This window comes from Carettochelys insculpta, chromosome 5 (genome assembly GCF_033958435.1).
Source record: "Carettochelys insculpta isolate YL-2023 chromosome 5, ASM3395843v1, whole genome shotgun sequence".
NCBI classification, from domain to species: Eukaryota; Metazoa; Chordata; order Testudines; family Carettochelyidae; genus Carettochelys; species Carettochelys insculpta.
In genome coordinates this window covers 82681500-82689378 of record NC_134141.1, presented here as the reverse complement: position 1 = coordinate 82689378, position 7879 = coordinate 82681500, and positions in this window count along the sequence as shown.

Genomic DNA, 7879 nt, shown 5'->3' with positions numbered 1-7879 from the left:
ACACATCTGAGTGGACTTTTTGTTTGTATATAGCTACAACCTTTAACACTAGCTGGGAGTTACAAATAAACAAAGTCTAGAAATAGAGCCTTTTGTTCCCCAGGATTTACCCTGTGCAGTTGAAATTGCAAAGGGAATATAGCTAGGCAGAATAGGTACTTAGCATGATGATGGGTATCTTAAGAATTTAAGCAGATAGAATGTGATTTTTCAAACTTGAATTTATCCAGGACAATTTTTTTTTTTTTTTTTTAAAAGAAAATCACCACAAACTTATCAATGATCAAAATAAGTTTGTGCTTTGTCTGAAAAACAGTACCTGCCATGGGACAATGCCCCTAACACAGCTAATCCAACATATTGGGCCTTGGTTCAGCACTGAATCACCCCTAATACTCATACCTAATAATGATGCAGAATATTCTATTGCCTGAAAACACACTTTGAAAACAGTATTTATTTCTGTTAAGCACTACCTTATGTCTAGAGCCTATAAAACTAAAGTGTTGTTTTACAAAGACACCCTACAAAGTGAATTTTAACAAAAAAAAAAAAAAAGACAGCAACAACAAAACCCAGGAATTTCAAGTGCCCTCCAATCTCACTGCAGGAAAAGCTACAAATGGAAGTTGCTGGGCACACTGCCCTTTTGAAAAAAAAATCAAGCCAAAATATGGATTTAGAGACCTAGACCTATTTTTGAAAATCTTGGCCCTAAGATAAAATCAGAAGACTGGTCCTACAAGTTACAATGAGTAGACAGAACCCCATTGCTACTTGGAGGCTCTGGTAGGGGATAAAGATACATCCACATGGTTTTTACTGTCAGTGTCAAGGGCTAAGTATCTCTCTTTTATGAAGAGTTTCAAATGCACATCTGTAATTTGACTTCTCATTTGAGTAGTGTGCCTTGGAATAGTTCACCCAAAAACTAAGTGATCAAGTCTCCTATTTCTTCACTGACAGAGAAAGATTAATATTTTTCTGTTACAATTGTCAGATCCTAACTTCTAATCTAGTTTCCTCAAAATGAATTTTCTTTTGTCTAAAACTTCCAGCAGTGATTTCCTGTTTTAAGCTCAGCACCTGCTCATGTGATTCAAAGCAGAGCTATGCAGAGCAGATTATATACACTACATCGCACAGCATAAAAGCAGCCTCTCCCACTTCTATTATGGAATTTCTCAATTATCAGCCTATGGCAGTCATTAGGAAATCACTAAAAGTACAAAATCTGCTGGATCATGAACCTACAAGTACTGTAAAAATAAAATAATTCTTTAAACTACATTAACATAAACATTCAGATTTAGTAATTCTTCACAGTAATACAGCTAAGGTAGTTCAGATAGCTCTGGAAACTTTGCAAGTGTTAATTGGTCAGAGGTATAATTTAAATAGTAAATGGATTATAACTCTGCAAATACTCACGTACATGCTTAACCTTCTGCATGAATAGTTCCATTGACTTCAGTGGGACTATTCATGTATGGAAAATCAAGTTTGAGTGTCTGCAGGATCCAGTTTTTAACAGCGCACTTTGGAGGAGTGTGGAGAATTAACCTAGTGAGCAAACTAGAGTACACAACATTCAAGGGGCTCATTCATCAGAATTAGCTCAAGGTGGGCAAACAACCCCCCCTAGCTTTACATAAGTTGACCTCCATAAAATGGTTGGGGTTGAACAGCAAGCAAATTCTTTGAGATTGTGTATAGACTTTGCAAGTCACAGCACAGCTAATTAACTTTTTGCTCGGGCAGTAATTGGGAGAGAGAGGAAAACAAAATCTACCATGTTCTACCCTTTTCTGGCAGGGGACCTGGAGAAATAGATAACTCAAAGTTTGACGTCTGTCAGCAAAACTTGGGTCATCACCAACTTGACATCACCAATTACATTAGTAGCAATGTAATGAAGGTGTGCAAGAAACTGGCATTGATGACTGTCAATGATCTACTCCTCAGTCAGCTCTGAATCAAGAATATTGCAAGGGGAGCATTATGGTGCTAGAGATCTTTTACAGAGGCAAGTCAAAACTGACACACCTATTATTGAACTGCCCAAGGAACTATTTCATTAATCTTTGTCAACAAGAGGTAGAGTTTTTACTCCAGTAATTATATTCTGATCTATCTAAATTAGGGTTGTCAGCAATGCTGACTGGGTCATTAAAAGTCTGGTCAGTGGTACAGCAGGAGTAAGGCAAGATCCCAGCCTGCCATGGCTCCCAGAGCAAGAGCAGGTTCCCTCCTCTAGCTCCTAAACATAAGGGCGCAGCCAGGGGGCTCCACCTACTGACCCCCCTCCCAAGTGCCAGCTCTGCAGCTCCCACTGGATGAGAGCTGCAGTCAATGGGAGCTGCAGGAACAGCACCTGTGGATGGGGCAACATGTAGCCTGGCCATGTCTCCAAATAGAAGGCAGAAAGAGGATATGCCATCACCTCCAGGAGCCACTTGAGGTAAGTGTCACCCAGAGCCTGCGCACTTGACCTTATCCCAGGCACCAACCCTGATCATCCTTCCACATGTCAAACCCTTCAATCTGAGCTCAGAGCACCCTCTGGGACTTCAATATGTTTATCCTCAGTCTGACCCCAAACCTGCCTGCCCAACCAGAACCCTCACACCTTGTACCTTACCTCTCTGCTCCAGCCATGATCTCCCTCCCACTCTCCAAACCCAGTCAGGGTCAAGTTCCTGCACCCCAAATCCCTTGTCTCTGGTCCCACTCCAGAGTCCACACCTCACCCCCACACTCAAACACTGGCCCTACCCAGTGAAAATGAGTGAGGGTGGGAAGAGCAAGTGAGAGAGGGATCAGGGTATTAAAGAAGAGGTGGGGCAGGGGCATGGCAAAAGGTATTTGGGTTTTGTGTTAATGGAAAGTTGGCAACCCTATTCTAAATGGCATTTGTAGTTTAAATGAACTGATGAGATGAAATTTTTCTTCTTTAGCATTGCTTCAAATCCAGATTATAACAACAACAAATTTTACTGTTTTGTTTTACACTTCATCATCAGGTATTTCTGTATCTACCTCATCTCAAATAGAACACATTTTTACTGAGTTATATGCACTATCCTACAGCAATAGCACTCAAAAGCGCAACCTCCCAGCAAGCAAAATACTAAATAAAGGGAAAATAGTTGGCAAATCTAGTGGCGACTAAGGCCTGGTCTGTACAAGGAAACTAGGTCAGTACAAGTACAAAAAATCCATTCCCTTAACAGATGCAGGTGACTGACTTAACCCTCACCACTGCCATCACAAGGTGGATGGATGATTCTTATTTTGACTAGGAGATGAGGTTAAATTTAGCTGACTTTGGTCAGTTTTCTAAGCAAGTCATCCACACTAGAGGGTCCACTACACTGACTTTATGGGCTGCTAAGGTCAACTTTGGTATTCCTGCTTTTTGATCAACACCAAAATTGACCTTGCATGGCAGACTTTAGGGTAGTGCAGGCAGAGTATTGTGAAATGCAATATTGTTGGCTTCCTGGAGGTGTCCCACAGTACCCTAATGTGACCACTCCGTCTCCCAATTTCAGCTCCACTGCTCTCCAGCTGTGCAGGAAATGGCCCAGGAAAATTTAATTTTCTTTTTGGCTAGTGTGGCAAATTGCTACAAACATGCCGCTTCTATGGGCAGCTGCACTGAATTCTACGGTGGGACAAAACCACTGTTGCCAAGTAGTCCATAAAAGATACCTCCAAGATTCTTCAGGAAGCCTGTGGCAACAGCAGGGAAGACATGAAATCCTAGAATATTAGAACTTGAAGGAACCTCAACGGGACATCAAGTCCAGTCCCCTGACCTCACAGCATGACCAAGCACAATTTATCCAACTTGTTTTTAAATATCTCTAATGACAGAGATTCTACAACCACACTAGACAACTTATGCTAGTGTTTAACCACCCCAACAACTAGGAAGTTTTTCCTAATGTCTAACCTAAACCTCCCTTGCTGCAGTTTAAGCCCATTACTTCTTGTCCTAAAAAGGAGGATGAGGAAGAGGAGGACGATGACAATGGTCATAGGCCAATGGAGCAGCTGATCTCACTGACAGCCAGGAGCTTTTCTTAACTTTGAATCTCATCCCCTCCTCCCATGATGTACTGCTGTCAGACCCTGAAGGCAGGGATGGCACCTCTGAGAAGTTATTTTTAATCATGCTACAACTGGATTAAGGAAACTGGATGTTATCAGAGATGGGCAACTGCACCTATGCAACTCAGGGCCTCAGGGGAAAAAATTGTTAATGTGCCTGGGGACAGAGTGCCAATCTTCCCTGCACATCTCCATAAAGCTCTCAGACATGTAATCCTTCTTACAAGGTTTCTGGGGAACCTTGCCTTTTTCCAATCTGCATGATAGGACACCTTTCCACACCAACTCAGCAATAAGTAATCTGGCATCACTGCACCACAAAGCCGTGCAGCATGCTGACCAGCTTTCTGCCCACATTCAGTCAGCATCCATTCCTTATCAGTGTTTCTCTAAGCATGCTAATACCTCACATTAAAGCTTAGAGGAAGCCTGGGAAGGAGCATTAAGCTATGATAGCTGGGCTCCTGTGGCGGGGGAAGTGAAACTCACAATGCCCCAGCCTGGGGGGAGTGGGAGGAGAAAGGCCAAGGGCAGCCTTGGATTCTATTTCCAGGGACACTTCTGAGAGTAGAAGGCTGACATTCCCCCACTATAAATGGCCAAAAGCCTCTTGTCCTTGCTTACCCACCTCTGAAGCCCCTGCCATGAACTCCTTTACTGTGTGCTATATTTTGTCCCCTACATAAATATGATTAAGCTCTCAAAAAAGTGTCCTTGTTTGTTTTGCATGGGGGATGAAAACAGGCCAGCACAAGACATAGGACACCTCCTTTACAGCAGACATATCTATCATGTCATTGTCTGATCATTCATAAAGCTGTTTTTCAAAGCCTCCCTGATTAGGAGAGCACAGTGAGAGGCACTGCTAATTACCCTGGTGTCTGGCTGCTCATAATTAGTGGCCAGGTGCCCTACCTCAGCCCTCCAGCCCAGCATGAAATTTTCCCCCTAAGTCTCACCAGTTATGAAGCACAGAACAGGCTGCCACCACAAGGGGAATGTTGGTCTCACTGAGTTCTGAGTCAGAAGGCTCTTGAACTTGGCTTTTACACAGCCAAATGCACATTCTCCCACCACACTCCACTTGCCCAGGCTGTAGTTGAACTGCTTCTTACTGCAGTCCAGGCTGCCTTTGTATGGCTTCATGAGCCAAAAGAACAAGGGGTAAGCCGGATCTCCCAGGATCACTGTTGCTATCTCCACATCTCCAGTGGTAATTTTTTGATCCGGGAAGAAAGTTCTATTTTACAGCTTTCTGAACAGACCACAGTTGCTAAAGATGCAGTCATCATTCACCTTTCCCAATCATCCCATGCTGAGGACGGTGAAGCGACCTTTGAGATCCACCCATGTCTACAACACCACAGAGAAGTACTCTTTGCAGTTTATGTATGCTCTGGCAAAGTAGTCTGGTGCCAAGATTGGAATGCACATCTCCTAGCCTGTCGCAGGTAGGGAACCCCACTATGGCAAAACAATCCACTATGTCCTGAACATTTCTCAGAGTCAGAAGGATAGCAGAAAGGTACTGATTGCCTTGGCTACCTGGAGCACAGCAGCCCCCTCTGTCTATTTGCCCACACCAAATTGGTTGCCCACTGGCCAGTAGCTGTCTGGCATTGCAAGCTTCCACAGGGGTATTGCGCCACTTGCTTCTGGACAGTCAGGACAGGTCTCATTTTGGTATTGCTGCACTTCAGGGCAGGGGAAAGCAATTTGCAAAGTTCCATGAAACTGACTGTATGCATACAGAAGTTTTGGAGCCACTGCTGATCATCCCATAACTGCAGAACAATGTAGCCCCACCAGTCTGAGCTTGTTTCACAGCATCAGAACTGGTGCTGTACTGTGTATAAAACATTGAGCCAGCATCTCCCCGTTCGCTCTCGCCCATGTTTCATATTTGTATACATCTGCGTTCTCTTCAGAGTCTGCTTCTCTCTGAGGCCACTTAGGCTCTGCACGTACTACAGCACAATGTATAAGGTGTTCACATTACCTACCACCACAGTTTGAAGCTGGACAGGTTCCAGGTTAGTCTTGCAATAGCATCTGGTTGGATCCCCATAGGAGAAAAAAAGGGCATGAAAACACTTTCTGTTGTTGCTTTCCAATGTGGGGGTGGAGGAGATAAGTGCGCTATGGGAGGATGATGACACATACCCAGAACCACTCACGGCACTCTTTTGTTCTATCAGACACTGGGAACTTAACCCACAAACCAGGGGGCAACAGCAACTAATGGATAGGTAGCCACAGTGCATTGCCGATAAAATTGAAGCTGTCAATCCTAATGGGGATGTACTCCAACTTCATGTGCCACTGTGGATGTGCACCCTTGACTTTATAAAATAAAGACCTTAAATTTGATCCAATCTCCTAGTGTAGGCGTACTACCTACCCACACAGAGGGGAGGCGGCATCACTGTGCTAAGTGTAGACAAGCCCTGAATAAAGAGAGAGTGCTACCCTCATATCCTAGCAACAACCCTTGCCAAAACACAGTGATATAGCATAGCAGTAGTGGCAGCTTGCTCTATTTCATCCATGGGTAAAGAACTTAAAACCTATAAGCTGACCGAAGGTCCATATTCACACAAAGCAAAAATAAAGTTTTCAAAAACTATTTAACATAAAAGTGTGAACGCTCAACTATTCACTAAATAAGAAGACCTGACTTCTTTCACCATCCACCATACAAACAATTTTGTAGAGCAGCACAGGCTTCTAAGAGGAATAAAACATTGAAGTTTCTTCTATCTTATGGAAGAGCATGTTTTCCATACATGGGCCTATTTAACCATTTTTTTCACCCAAGCCATGAATCATAGTAAAAGAACAGAGTTTTAAAATGAATGGGAACTAACATGATGCATCTTACATTGTGAGCAATTAATTACATGTAGTGTACCCTCAGTTCCATTTAGCAATAGCGTAGTTGCATTGTCTTCAGTAATTACTCCTTTACCATATTGTGTTTTGATAAAGAACCCACCTAATTCCTAGATTTCATTTAGAGTAATTATAAGAAAAGGAATACATCGGGTGCACAAAATTGCTTACGCTGCATACTAATCTGTAATTTAAAACTAATATAATTGTCATCCCATGACAAAAACCTTCTGTAAACACTTCAGTTAGAATTGTACTGGAATATATGGTCCAGAAACCATAGGACTTACTTATGAGAGGCATCTTTTTCATCCTCATTAGCATAATGCACACAGAGCTTGACTATATACATAATCTACAGGTGTCCTCTTACACAAGCAAAAAAAAAAAAAAAATCATGCAGCAGTTTTCGATTACTTCTACATGAACAATGAAAGGTAACAACATTGAAAATACTCTGCCTCTGAAACACTTTTTGGACAGGGTCTGCACCTGAGTATGTCAGAGATGAAAAGCTGTAGTACTGAATAGTTACTATCCAGACCCAAGCATCTTACCAGACTGCTGACCTTCTCTCTCTCTCTCTCTCTCTGTGCGTGTGCGTGTGCGTGTGCGTGTGCGTGTGCGTGTGCGATCAGAGCCATGGTTGGTTTATGGTTTTAGACTCATATTTTAATGGAAACCACCACAACATTTAAAGAATACCACACAGGATAAAACAATCTCACTCCAACCCAGAGATTTCTCTCATGTGGGGCCAAACTTGAGAGAATAGCACTGTGATTTCATGTGCCAGATCACAATGCTACTCATTTCACATTTGGACTAGCCCTCCTTCTGGCATCATGATGGCAGGTCAAAGCACCCACAG